This window comes from Myodes glareolus, chromosome 1 (assembly GCF_982192425.1).
Source record: "Myodes glareolus chromosome 1, mMyoGla1.1, whole genome shotgun sequence".
NCBI classification, from domain to species: domain Eukaryota; kingdom Metazoa; phylum Chordata; class Mammalia; order Rodentia; family Cricetidae; genus Myodes; species Myodes glareolus.
In genome coordinates, this window is record NC_142026.1 from 40,939,921 (window position 1) to 40,955,046 (window position 15,126).

Here is a 15,126-nt window from a genome sequence, read left to right on the forward strand (position 1 = left end):
ACATACATACAGGCAAAACGTTCATAAAATAAAAATAAAGTTATGCACTAAAAATTTTCAAATGTTGACATTGACATCTGAGAAAAGTGCAAGAAAAAGGAAAAACTAAACAATTATTTACTCATAGATTCTCTGCAAACACACTCTTTGATAATAAATTCTATGCACCAAGAAGGATGGTGTTTAAAACTATAACATAAGAGCATTTTATTAAGCCAAAGTTACAGAATCTTGACTTTTAAACAAAAATAATATTCAACACCTTCTAGAATTTTCAGTGTGTGGAGACAGACACATGAATGCTTTATTAGTCTTATTTTATAATTTTTTGGGTACACCACTAGAGGCCACACAACTCCAGAAATGAATGGATGATTACAGGGATTGTTCATCAGAGCATAAAACTGAGCAGGCAGTGCTGTTGAAGGATTGAAGTTGTCTGCAAAGTGAGTCTTTGTTTTCTGGGCTCACAGAATGTTGGTTGCTATTCTGAAGACTCCAATACCCCTTCACATCACACCTACCTCTCTATCGGCAAAATGTATTCCTATCCCAGCAGTACGGGAGACATAGGTGTTCATCGTGCAGAAACTTTAGAAAAGAAAATGCCTCTTTTTTAGGAAATAAAATTAGAGAAATGTAGTAAAGATTTGCAACGTTATATTTAATTTTTTTTCTGTTTTACATCAGCTTAAAGAGGAATGTAAGGAACAATACATATGTGTGAAATAAAAAAAAAGATCGTTCTTTGTGGAAAACTGCATTATAGCAATACAAACTTTATAACAATTAAAGATTCGTGGAAAAGAGCTTCCTTTTCCCTCCAGGTGATTGGAGCATGGGTTTGGGAACACACATTTCTTTGTGGGTAAGCAGACTGTCTTCCGAATTCCTTCTTATATCCTATGCAGAATTGGATGCAGCACTTTCCACCCGGTTTCTAAACGTTTTGTCCGCCAACAGGCAGGTTGTCACCTTGAGCTGACTTAACCAATTAGTTTGCTTCTCTGGTTCCTGGATAGACTTGACTCATGTGAAGCTTCCATTCCATCTCAGTGGAAGTTTAAACTGTGACCTTTAAGTGAATAAGTGGTGTGCAGGCTGCAGGAATGCATTTATGGCGTGGAATAAAGGTAGCCCCGTGAGTGGCTGTCTAATGTTAACAAGTGTCCCTCTAAATATCTTTGTGCTGAACACTACTGTTTTCCAAAACACTTGACACAAATTCCTCTTTTTAAAATTTTATGGCTGGTCAAAGAGTAGTCACAAAGTGTCAATTACCAGTAATAGAGTGATATCTAAGCATTATTAAATTACACGTTATTAAAATACAATTTTCCAAATTGGTAACTCGTAAAATATGCTAGCTAAAAATTGATAAATAAAATAAAAGTTTACTACTCTAATGCACAGAGCTGTATGAAAGTTGTTTAGAAGATTAGAATATCATGGAAGGTCAACTTCTTCCAAAGTAGGCACTGATGTTATCGGCCTAAATTGTGTTTTCTTACTAACAGTTCAACTTCACCTGTTTGACGAAATTCAACAAGTGAAAACATTAAAAAGGAAAGTTTGGGAAAAGGATGTAACTGTGCCACAGAAAAAATAGTAGATTCAATTATACCTTAATAATTCAAAAACGAAACTATTACTGGTACCCGTATTCATTGTAGATATAAGTAGAAATAAAGTCTTTGATGAAATGCAAAGACTAATGTTTTAATTGAAACAAAATAGCTGCATGACATGTAGTAATGCTATAATTACAATGCAATGTTAACTAACAACATTGATGACAGAGAAAAATTTCTAATTTGAAATTTGGAAGTTACCATCATTGTATTCACCCCAACTGTGAGTTTTTAAAAAATTTAGTTTGTAAAACTTAGTTTTTAAACTTTAGTTTTTAGTTTCTTAAACGCTATAAATTGTAGCCCACTATTATTTACATAAAATTATAACACATAGTAATTATTACAGGGACATTTTCTTATTGGAAAAATTGTTAATGTTCAGGTTAAGAAATATTTAATATTTTAAGTGTTTACATAAATCTAGATAGAAAATAGTGCATACAAACTTCTTCAATTATTAAGCTGCTTACAGGTCTCATACTGAAGTTCAGAGAGCCAAGATATACAAATCTCTCCAGAAAAATTTAAAAAAGGAAAATTTATTAGAGAATTTTAGCAAATTTCTGTGGAATAGCAGTGAATAAGGGATAGGAAGCAGCCAACAGAGGAGTGTAGAAAATTGTGAAAATCCTCTCGCCATTGAGGAATATCACTTTGTGACAGATGGCACAGCAGCAGATGAACACAGTAATGGTTACTGCATGAGAAACTGAGAATTTGTTGATTTATTAAATAAGAAAATGCATTGGCAGCAACCATGAATTTGACTATGTAAAAATTAAGAATTACTGATCTTAAGTATACATTTTAGAGGAAGCACAGTGGCCAGAAGAAAAACTGACAGCAAATATAATATATACAGACAATTAGTTCTCAAATATGTGCAAGCTCTTTCAGAATAACTGAAAGACAAGTGAACACAAAGAAAAATGGCCAGCAACATGGAATGCAATGGAGAAAACCAATGCCGATGCCACTAAATATGAGAGGATGTGCGCAACTTCATCATCACCACAAAGCAGGATTTGACAAAGCCAGGAGGTGCTGTTATGGTGCAGTCAGTAGGCAATTTTAAGTCTACGTCCTGAATTTTACAGATTTTATGCCGATCTGAGGTTACTTAAACTGGCAGCTCCATAAACTGAACCAATCAGGAAGGATAACAAGGGTAGATTGTTTTGTTAAAGGGAGCTTTTTCTTGCACCAATGATCAAATAGTTCAATTCCCACTTCTTTCCCTCAGAGAAATTCTATCACAACTGCACTGGGAAGATTGTACAATTACAATTCAGAAAAAAAAATCTGTGGTAATAAATAAAAGGACCTGAGTCATCTTAATCTCATAAATGAAAAAAATGTAATGAAAACCACATAGTGTATTGCACATCAGGAAAAATAAATGAATTATTGTTACATATAACAACATAAGTAATTTTATAGGCAAGATATCAAATGGATAACCAGAAACAGATTATAGCCTTTGCATGAAGCTGAAATTCTTTTTGAAGACAGCAGAATCTAGGTTTTATCAATGAAATGAACACTTAGGAAAATTAATTTTTGAAAAGCGAGTAATGTTTCATATCTGATTTCTTTAGTCTATGAATTAGAGGTGCTGTTTTGTCTTGCATTAATAGCAAAAAGAGCATGTTATTTTGCATATACACAATTTTAAATCTCACAAGAACTAAAAATTTAAAATATTACTATTTTAGAATATATTTTTTTAGTTTTCAAAAGGACACTAATTGGTAAGTTTTTTAAAAAATGTTATTAGATATACAATTTAAAATAAGTGCTAACACAATTATATGGGATTTTGGTAGAATAAATGAGGGCTTAATTTCAAGTAAGTTTCATAAAATCAAAACCATTCCAAGCATATCATGCACAGCCACCGTCATGGAAGCTAAGCCTGTTTCATTCCCTCCTTCACTGAGTACTGAGCTGGCAGGCTTTGCTATGAGCTGTCCTTCCAGACTTTCAGCCTCCCTTATCAACTGGCTGCCAGAGCTTTGTTCTCTAAAGATAAGTTCTATTTCAAAATCATCTTTGGAGTTTATTATTAAAAACGTTGTATTTCTAAATGTCATCAATGTAAACATGTGTAACCTTCCACCTTTCCTTTTCGTTCTTTCCTTAGGAAAAAAATAATATCCCCAAATATCTCTAATGTCTAAAAGAGAAGAAACATTTTCCACCTTTATTTTTATTTCCTTAGCATTTTTAGGAAGACGACACTTTGGGATTGCCCCAAATCCCTGGAATCAAAATCTCAATATTCAGAGTAGAAATACTGATAATAAGCGGATGCTCTGATGTCATCACTGCTGAGAACACAAAGCTGCTTGTTCTATTACATCTATTGTATCTCAGAATTAGTACAGTGAGAAATAGAAAGCTCCAAGAATGTTGCTTCATTGAGAAGCACACAAAACTCAGTCTGACCAATGTCATGGAAGGAAGTGAGGGGCAGAGATTTTATGTTAACTGGAAGCATCTTTTCCTTCAATAAAGATCTTGCACAGAGTCCTGTTGGAGGGAACATGCTGATAGTTTAAGGGACACAATGGACTCTGTGCAGCAGAGAAACACAAAGGGGCTAACCTCTCTGCAGGCAAACCACTTCAGTTCATTACAAGTGAAATTTAGTACTGGACTATTTCATTCTGTATTCCCTTCTGCAGCCTCGTAATCTCTTTAATGGAAACAATTTGTTAATAAAACAGGCAGTCATGAAAGAGAAGTATCTGTTTACTGCAGTCCCCATATATTTCTGGTGGTTATGTCTGTTTTCATTATTCATAGACAAAGGAATACAATTAGGTCTGTAATGAAACAAAGAAGAAAGGACACCCCTAGCGAGAGGATCAGAGATGATAGCAGCAGTCTGGTTGAATGTCTGCATCTGGGACTCGTGCTACCATCCTCCAGGATTTCCCAACCCATAAAGGTAATAGATCTTAAAGCAACTAAGAGCTATAATAACAACATATTTTATCCTTGGCCTCATAAACTATATCTCCTTGATCTAAATGGTGTCTCTGCTTCAGCAATTTCCTCACATGGTTTGACTTTTCTCATTTTGAATGACTTGAAACAGTCTCACTATCCTGAAAAATCGGTAAAATTCTAAGAAGATGTATCAAAAGTATATTTTCTAACCCTGCATTGCTTTCATGGGAGTTTATCTTTTTCATTGTTTGATTATATTTTTGATAAATTATTTGGGTCATTCATATAATTTTCCTGAAATATTGAAGGCCCTTAAAGAAAATACAGGGAATATAATGAGAATCTTCCAAACCCAAAACAACATAAAAAAACTGCTTTATTCGTTAAGTTAGTAGACAGTTTTGATCTCTTGAGATTAAGATGACCAGTTACATTGTTTTGATTTGGATGAAATGGCTTTTATTGAAGTACAACAAACAAATAAGTTAGAAAAAAATCCTCTAAATGTTTTATTAATACATACTAATTTATATATTAATGGGGATCAGTAGAGATCAAAATATGTTAATGTACCATAAATTCATTAATTCAAAACTCTGTTTACCCCCACCTTCCTTCAAAATCTCCAACAGCATTAATGACAAAATACTTTCAGGCTCATTTATTTCCTTTTCTGTATTTTAATTTGCATGAATGAGAAGAAAAACGAGAGACCTGACCTCCTGTGTATAGTTTATTACATTTAACGTAACATCCTCCAACTCCACACATTTTGCTAAACGTCATGATTTCGTTTATTTTCTTAGGCTGAGTAATACTCCATTGTGCATTTACGCCACAGTTCTTTTGTCTATATTGTTAGGCATCTGGTTGCATCTCTGTCTCCAGTATTAGAATATTAAGACAAGAAGGTATCTTCACTTTCACTATTCACTATTTAAAATATGTTTATTTGGTAAAGTTGTCCAACATGTATGACAATAAAGAATATCATATGAAACAAAATATTTTGCAAAAGGTAGTTTCTTAAGTATACTTTGAACAAAAATCTCTTTCAATCATAGTTTAGTGTTCAGTAACATATATATATATATATATATATATATATATATATATATATATAGAGAGAGAGAGAGAGAGAGAGAGAGAGAGACAGAGAGAGAGAGAGACAGAGAAAGAGAGAGACAGAGATACCAAATTAAGGTAGAATATATATAGTTCAAAGCAGTTTCTTATTTAAAGTAGTTAAAGCATTATTTTAAGGATGAACATAAGTTTTACTTCTTAAATTATGGTCAAACTAAAGGAATTTTTAAATCCCATTACCATTCCCAAACCAAGAATATTCTGGGGCATATGCCTAGCCAACAGTATAGTGTTATTTTGCCTCATAGAAATATTATCATAATCTCCAGTTCTACCCATTACATAGTTGATGGCAATATATATTTTAAAGTGTTTTTCTAGTATAAAACAGGAACAACCATATCCTACTCTATGTGAATATTATGATTAAGTTAGATCATGTATCAAAGTACATTACCAGAAATGGCATCAAAACTCATGGAATTTTTGCTAAACACCAGTAGATGATACAGAGGTAAAGAATTCAGTCATCTAAAGTTGTTCTTGTTGTTGTTGCTGTTGCTGAGCTGAAGTGATGAAATAAAACTTAGATTAAAGCAAGGAACACTTTAGATTTTCATAAGTAATGACTTTCTTTAAACTAATTCTTTAAACTTTTAAAACAACCTATAATTTGGGGTATTAATGTTACTTGATTTGTGTTCTAAAGTCGTGGTGATTTCCAGGAGTTAGCACAATGTTACTGGTAGGAACAGAGCTACATAGCATTATATTTATGTGAAGAGAGAGGACATTTGCCTATGGAAAAAGCGATGCATGATAAACACTCAGCAAAATAGGGTAAATGTACATATAGAGGGTTCTGTATATTGAGAAGGTTACTTATTTCTGAGACTCAAACCCAAATGACAATGCATACTCCTTTAACAGACTGCAAAAAGCAGGCACTAGAACAAAAATATAAACCTTCAGAGCTTCTCTCAACCTAAAATATTAGCTTGAAGTTTGCTCCCTGACTTGACAGTTTCTTGTGTTTGGAAATACCTGTGGCCCCTCCATACATTGGCCTATAAAAAACTTCAATGTCTGCTCACTAACGCGTACATACACATTATTCTCAGTACCGAGTAGAGGAGCTAAAATCAGTGACAAGCTAGGCAGCCTTGCAACCCTAAAGTGTATTTAATACTTACCCCTGAAAGTGGTGATACTGATAACACAAAGATCGAGTGTAGATGGAGATTAACTAGCATGTGCCCTTGGAAAGAAGCATGGCATTTTCCAAATGGGATATCACGAATATCACCAGGCCTCACTCTGCTTCATTCTAAGACTCCACGGGTTAACAAGCCCAACATTTTGCCCTTTGGGTGCCCCATTTGGAGATTAACGTAGCAGGTGTGGTGGGTAGAGGAAAGAAAAGACCAAGAACCTTTCACTGGGAAAGTGCAAAGTTAAAATTATTAAGATTTTGAAGACGGGACAGGCTAGTTATGTCAACCTGATGCACGCTAGAGTCATTTGGAAGAAGGGAGATTCAGTTGAGAAAGGACCCACAAAAGAACCGACTGTGAGAAAATCATGTAGCTTTCCTCCTGGATATTAGAAGTAGACAAGAGTGCCAGGCAACATTGGGTGCACGGGGCCAGGAGTGGATGGAAGGGAAGAAGGTTAGAGAGAAGGAAGTAGGGGAGGATTGGGGAAAGCTTGGGGGATTGGGATGGGGGGGAGGGAGGAAGGATGGATATGAGAGCAGGGAAGTATATATCTCAACTAAGGGAGCCATTTTAGGGTTTACAAGAGACTTGGTTGTAGAGGGGTTCCCAGGTCCAAGGAGAGACCCCCAGATTGTTCCCTGGACAGCAGAGGAGAGGGTGCCTGAATTGGCCTTGGCCCATAACCATACTGATGAATATTTTGCATATCACCATAGAACCTTCATCTGGCCATGGATGGAGATAGAGACAGATACACACATTGGAACACTGGACTTAACTCCCTAGGTCCAAATGAGAAGCAGAAGGAGGGAGAACATGAACAAGAAAGGCAGGACTGTGAGGAGTGCATTCACCCACTGATACAAGTGGACTGATCTAATGAGAGCTCACCAAGGCCAGCTGGACTGGGACTGAACGAGCACGTGATCAAATCGGGTTCTCTGAATGTGGCTGGCACAGGGACTGTCTGAGAAGCCTTTGATAATGGCACTGGGACTTGTTTCCTCTGCATATACTGGATTTTTGGGATCCTAGTCTGTTTGGATACTCACCTTCCTAGACCTGGAGGGAGGGGGGAGGAACTTGAACTTCCCACAGGGCAGGAAACCCTGACTGCTCTTAGAGCTGGAGAGGGAGGAGGAGAGGGAGTGAGGGGAATGGGAGGATATTGGGAGGAGGGTCAGAAGTGGAAACTTTTATAAATTAATAAAAAATAAAAATAAATAAAAAGAAAAAAGAGTCAAAAGTAACAGAGAGGTTTTTAAATAATCTTTAACTATAGCAATAGCTTAGAAAATACAGTCTATGTTAGACTCTATGTGCTATTTGTGGAAGCAAAATAAATGGAAAAGTATATATATATATATATATATATATATATATATATATATATATATATATATATATATATAAAAGACCCGACTGTGGGTGAGCCCAGAAGATACTTTCTTAATTAGTGATTGATTTGGGAGGACCTTGACCATTGTGGATGTGACCACCTCTAGGCAAGTTGTCCTGGATTCTATAAAAATCCAGACTAAACTTGCTCTTAGGAGTAAGCTAGTAAGCATCACCCTCTGTGGCCTCTGCATCAGCTCCTGCTTCTAGATTCTTGCATTATTTGAGTTCCTCTCCTGACTTCCTTCAATGATGACAGTGATATGGAAGTTTAAGACAAATACACTCTTTCCTCTCCAAGATGATTTTGGTCATGATGATCTATTACAGCAATAGTTACCCTGACTAAGACAGGAGGTATGATCTCATTCATTGGTCGAGGATTTGCCTAGCATTCACAAGACTCTGGTATTTATCTTCAAAAGAAAAAAAAACAAACAACCAAATAAAAATAAACAAACCAAAAATCATAATATGAAGTCAGAGTCCCGGGAAATTATTCCAGTTGCATCCTATTCTACGACCAGATCCATTAGCCACTTACCTGGTGATCTCTTGTTACAAGTGAGAAAGAGAAGGACAAAAGAAGCAAGATGGATAGTGTAAAAAGGGTTCTGTGATGTAATCTTTGGTGATCTATGTATAGCTGGAAGCAACATACGTTCCCAGAACTTGAACTGCTGCTCTCTGGCTGTAGACACAGGGAGTTTGCGATTATTATCTGCAGGGAGATACCCTGCTGCCATGCCCACTGCTCTCCCTGACTGATGTATCTAAATGCTCTTCCTCCTGTTCCTGGAGATAGCCTATTAGGGTTCTCAGTGTGACTTAATTAAACAACGTACTCCCAAGTATTCAAGGACAAAGTCAGAAAACACAATTTGGAATTGAAACAATTAAGTACACACAGAACATGTGAAATTAGGTGGAACAATCTTGTGGATTTTGTTTCAATTACAATTTTCTTTGAAGAAGATATTCCTTCATTTCCACATAGAGGTAACACTAAGGGTGCATATATTAAAAAGTTTTTTTTCCCTGCTTGATCACAAGGCTTCTCCTTAAATGCTAAGAATTCTGTTTTGTCATATTTTCCACCACTTTCAGCCCTGATTTTCTGATATGATTCCATGTGTTTGGCAATAAAGCCTTAAATATTCATCCTTCTTGCAGATCCTTGAAGTTCTTTGGCTGTCATGGTGAATGCAGTGATCCTTCCCTAACTCATAGGGAGTCCACACCTAATATCAGACACTGAAGTTTAACATTGCTGGCAGTTCTCAGTTGTGACAACCATTATCAGGTCTGATACTTCAGTCCTGGGATTTCTCACAGGCTCCTGTTGCCTTCAAAACCTCTTTGATGTCCATTATACTTTATAACCACGTGCCTATCCCCGTGAGTAAGGCTTCCTGTCTTCTCATTCACCCTTTCCATTCTACTCTGGAGACTCCCACCCTGAGAAGTTTCAATCATTTTTCTACCATCATAGACTCCTTGCAAAATCTTGACTTTAACTCCATTTAGATATTCTCTTTTTGGCTCTCTTTTTCATATGATGAATATTGAAAGAAAAATAATGACTTAAAACATTTAATTTTGGTTTTTCTTTATAGTCATCAGAACTTACAGGATTTGAACAGTAGCAGCATTTCCTCCAGCTTTTTTTTCACATTTGGTCATTCTTTTCCCAGTAGTTTGTTTCTATTTTCTTTCCCATTTCTAGGACAAACTATCTTCTTCCTCTTCTTCTTCTTCTTCTTCTTCTTCTTCTTCTTCTTCTTCTTCTTCTTCTTCTTCTTCTTCTTCTTCTTCTTCTTCTTCTTCTTCTTCTTCCTCCTCCTCCTCCTCCTCCTCCTCCTCCTCTTCTTCTTCTTCTTCTTCTTCTTCTTCCTTCTTCTTCTTCTTCTTCTTCTTCTTCTTCTTCTTCTTCTTCTTCTTCTTCTTCTTCTTCTTCTTCTCCTTCTTCTTTTTCTTCTATTTTGAGAAAAATTAAATTGTATTTGCCAAAATTATGAGTTTACTTTTTTTGAAACTATAAAGTTTTTGTGTCTGTATCAATTCATTCTCTCTCAGACTTGTTTAGAGGGATTGTAGTCTATGAAGCTTCTTATTTACCTTTATTTACAACATTCCACCCATTTTCTCCAGGATACAAATAACTGGTGAAATGTTTTGCTTTGTCCTATACACCATTCTCCACTCAACCAGGCTCTCTGTTTCTGGTTCATAGATAATTTTGCAACAAAGTCTTTAGTTGAGAAAATATCTCTTTGGAACCATAAGCCAAAATAAACTCTTCCATCCCTATATTACTTTCTGTCTGGTATTTTATCATAGCAGCAGGAAACTTTATCAATCAGATCAAATGCTTAAGAGATGAGAATCGGTACAAAGGAATGAGATGTATTGAGCATTTGGCTTCCTGGAACAGACAGTGCTTTCACCATCTAAGGTTGATCTTGGGGAACCCAAGTATGCTAATACCTTTATTAGGAGAGGAAGGAGTTATAGGGAGAGCATAAACAGTATCTGCAACACGTTTCCTTTACCCTCCTAGCTGGAGTGTTTTGAAGTTTATCCTGACAATATATATCTATATCTATAATACATATTTAGTTTTCTTTAAATAAACATGTTACTTTTCGAAGGTTAAAACATGGCAGCCACTTACAAGCCCCTCATACATGAAGTATAGGAGTAGACTGAAGAGGGCATTTAGAAAGTATTCTTTTTTTTCAAATTTATTTACTTATTTATTTATAAAAATCTCAACTTTCTCCCCTCCTCCAAATACCCTCCCATTCCCCCAACTCCCTCTCCTTCTCCCTCTCCAGTCCTAAGAGCAGTCAGGGTTTCCTGCCCTGAGGGAAGTTCAAGTTCCTCCCCACTCCCTCCAGGTCTAGGAAGGTGAGCATCCAAACAGACTAGGATCCCAAACAGCCAGTCCATGCAGACGAAACAAGACCCAGTACCATTATCAAAGGCTTCTCAGACAGCCCCCATATCAGCCACATTCAGAGAATCCGGTTTGATCACATGCTCGTTCAGTCCCAGTCCAGCTGGCCTTGGTGAGCTCTCATTCGATCAGTCCCCTTGTATCAGTGGGTGAACGCACTCCTCGCGGTCCTGACATCCTTTTTCATGTTCTCCCTCCTTCTGCTCCTCATTTGGTCCTTGGGGGCTCAGTCCAGTGTTCCAATGTGGGTCTCCATCTATATCTCCATCCATCGTCGGATGAGGGTTTCCTCTGATCCTGCCTTCCTTGCTCACGATCTCCCTACATCTGCTTCTCATTTGGACCTAGGGAGTTAAGTCCAGTGTTCTAATGTGGGTCTCTGTCTCTATCTCCATCCATCGCCAGATGAAGGTTCTATGGTGATACGCAAAATATTCATCAGTATGGTTATGGACCAAAGCCAGTTCGGGCACCCTCTCCTCTGCTGCCCAGGAAACAATCTGGGGACCTCTCCTTGGGCCTGGGAACCCCTCCAGAATCAAGTCTCATGCAAACACTAAAATGGCTCCCTTAGTTGAGATATATACCTCCCTGCTCCCATAACCATCCTTCCTTCCTTCCTCTCCCATCCCATTCCCCCAAGGTATCCCCAATCCTCCCCCTTTCCCTTCTCTCTAGCCCTCTCCCCTTACTCCCACCCCTCCAATCCCCCACCCCCTGGCACCCAAGTTTGCCTGGCAATCTTGTCTACTTCCAATATCCAGGAGGATAACTATATGAATTTTTCAGGTTCACCTTCTTATTTAGCTTCTCTAGGATCACGAATTATAGGCTCAATGACCTTTAACTATGGCTAGAATCCACTTATGAGTGAGTACATACCATATTCCTATTTTTGGGTCTGGGTTACCTCACTCAGTAAAGCGTTTTCTATTTCTATCCATTTGCATGCAAAATTCAAGATGTCATTGTTTTTTACCTCTGAGTAAAACTCTAATGTGTATATGTTCCACACCTTCTTTAACCATTCTTCTAATGAGGGGCACCTAGGTTGTTTCCAAGTTCTGGCTATTACAAATAGTGCAGCTATGAACATAGTTGAACAAATACTTTTGTAGTATGATAGGGCATCTCTTGGGTATATTCCCAAGAGTGGAATTACTGGGTCCTGAGGGAGATTGACTCCCAGTTTCCTGAGAAAACGCCTCACTGATTTCCACAGTGACTGCACAAGTTTGCATTCCTACCAACAATGGATGAGTGTTCCCCTCACTCCACATCCTCTCCAGCATAGGCTATCATTGGTGTTTTTGTGTTTAGCTTTTCTGACAGGTGTAAGATGGTATCTCAAAGTGGTTTTGATTTGCATTTCCCTGATCGCTAAGGAGGTTGAGCTTGACCTTAAGTGTCTTTTGGCCATTCGAAGTTCATCTGTTGTGAATTCTCTGTTCAATTCAGTACCCCATTTTTTAATTGGGTTAATTAGAGTTTTAGTGTCTAGTTTCTTGAGTTCTTTGTATATTTTGGAGATCAGACCTTTGTCTGATGAGGGGTTGGTAGAAATTATTCTTACAATGACCAGCAGTGAATTCAGAGGCTGATGATTGTCAAAGATGCTGAGAATAAGAGATAGTTGAGGGCGCAACCCTAAACAAGACCTATAGACCTATCCCCCTCTAAGGCTCAGGTAATATTTCAGGAGATGGTATAGAAAGCATGGGAGAGACAGAAGAAAGTAGGGTCAAGGGCTCCACAATACCATTCTATGTGACCCATACAATATTGTAATCTCTAACTCACAACAACAGTTTCCTGCACTGGACCCATTCAAGACTTGCCATGTCAGTCAAGAAATGGGCAGGTGCTAACTTGGCTATATGCATTACCTCAGATCAGCCATTAATAGATTCTGAGACAGGAAAATCATTGTCTCTGGTTGTGTGTCCACTGCTGAGCCCACAAGGTCCAGTGGAGAGTACCAGACTCAGAGTCATACAAATGACCCTGGCTAAATTCAGGATGTCACTGAAGTGGACAGAGGTGGTAGGGAGATGGAAGAGATGAAAATGAGAGGGATCAGTATGTACTTTATATATGTGACAAATTGTTTAAGAATAAATTTAACTAATAGTTACAGAAGAAAATCACCAGGGACTGGAGAAATGATTCAGTGGTCAAGAGCCTATTCCTCTTGAAGAGAATCTAAGATTTGTCATAAGTATTCATATTGGGTGGCCCCATGTAATCTGTAACTTCAGTTCCAGGAGATGTAACACCCTCTTATGATGGCTTTAGGCATCCATGGGCACCTGGTGCTCATAAACTCATACAGACACACATACTTACGCATGAATACGAAGGAAGGAAGTGAGGGAGAGAGGAAGTCACCAATTGTTTCAGGCTCTGAAAGTCTAAAGAGAGATTACTTAGTAGTAAGCTTCTTACCCATTTAGGCCTCAAATTATTTCACTTTGCCACATTATGAATAAAATTCCTGGGAGCCTTAAAAAATAAGATCCTGCATATTGTCACCTACAAGCAAACATTTACCTATATTTAATTACCAGACATATTTTGACCAGGGGCCTCTAAGATATTTAATCATCCAACTTTAATGTATAGCTGACAATTTGCATAACTGTTTATCCCTATAGTCTTTCTATTCTCTCCTGAATTCTCACGTTTTTCTTACCTGTTTTTATTCTCCCTTCTATTACCACTATTTCTGTTTCTTTTGTGGAATTTGTTTCATTCTATTATAATTTATATTCATTCTGATAATTACCTACATCTCATTTAATTTACTTTAGCTTTTAAGTAAAATAATGTAAGAATAGTATCTTGAACTCCCTCATGTGACCCAGATAACATAATGAAGAAGTGTTTTTTCTTCATTCTAAATAGGTAATACATACAAAATAAATCATGATACAATGACTTTGAAATCAATGAATGGCAGTACACCAAAAAACACAAAAAGAATACAAGCTGTTTAAATAAATGGTGGCCAGAGATTGATTCCTTCAAAGGAGTTTCTTGGTCACAATGTAGAAAGAACGTTGAAGAGAGGAATTAGCAGAGCCAGCATAAAGGATACATGGAGCTGGGATTTTGAAGATATTACAATAGGACAGAACACCAGGGTGAAGAGGTGTTCAGAACTAGGTCTAGGAGACTTAGAAAGCATCATCCTCTAACAAAACATTCAAGAAACTGCCTGATAGTTAGGAAAGAATAGTTTAGAAGCTTTAGAAGAAACAACTGAAGTTCATATAAGTTAAGGAATAGGCTCTGTTTTCAGGTAGAATATATGTCAAATGTATAACTCAGTTAAAAACAATAAAAAGACAGAATACTGAAAAGGAAGTTGCCTTAAGTGTAGAAATTATCTCAATAGTATCACAACAGTAAATAATGTTTTGGTTGACTAACCAATTTTAATAGCAAATTCCAAAAGAATGTAACTGCTTACCTATTAGGTTAACTGTATTCTTGAACAAAGATCTCACAAACACAGACATACACAGACACACACACACACACACACACACACACACACACACACACACACACACACACAGACACTGGTGTATTGAAAGAGAATGCCCATAGGGAAAGGCACTATTAAGAGGTATGGTTTTGTTGGAGTAGGCGTGGCCTTGTTGGAGAAAGTCTGTCACTATTTCATTTTTGGGGTCAGTTTTTATGTCTCATTCGCTCAGGCTTTGCCCCGCATGATGCCCCGCATGATACACAGTTCCATCTGTTGCCTGTGGATCAAGATACTCTCAACTCCTTTTCCAGCACCATGTCCGCCTGCATTCCACCTCCCGTGATGATAATGGTCTTAAACCTCTGAAACTGTAAATTGCTGCAT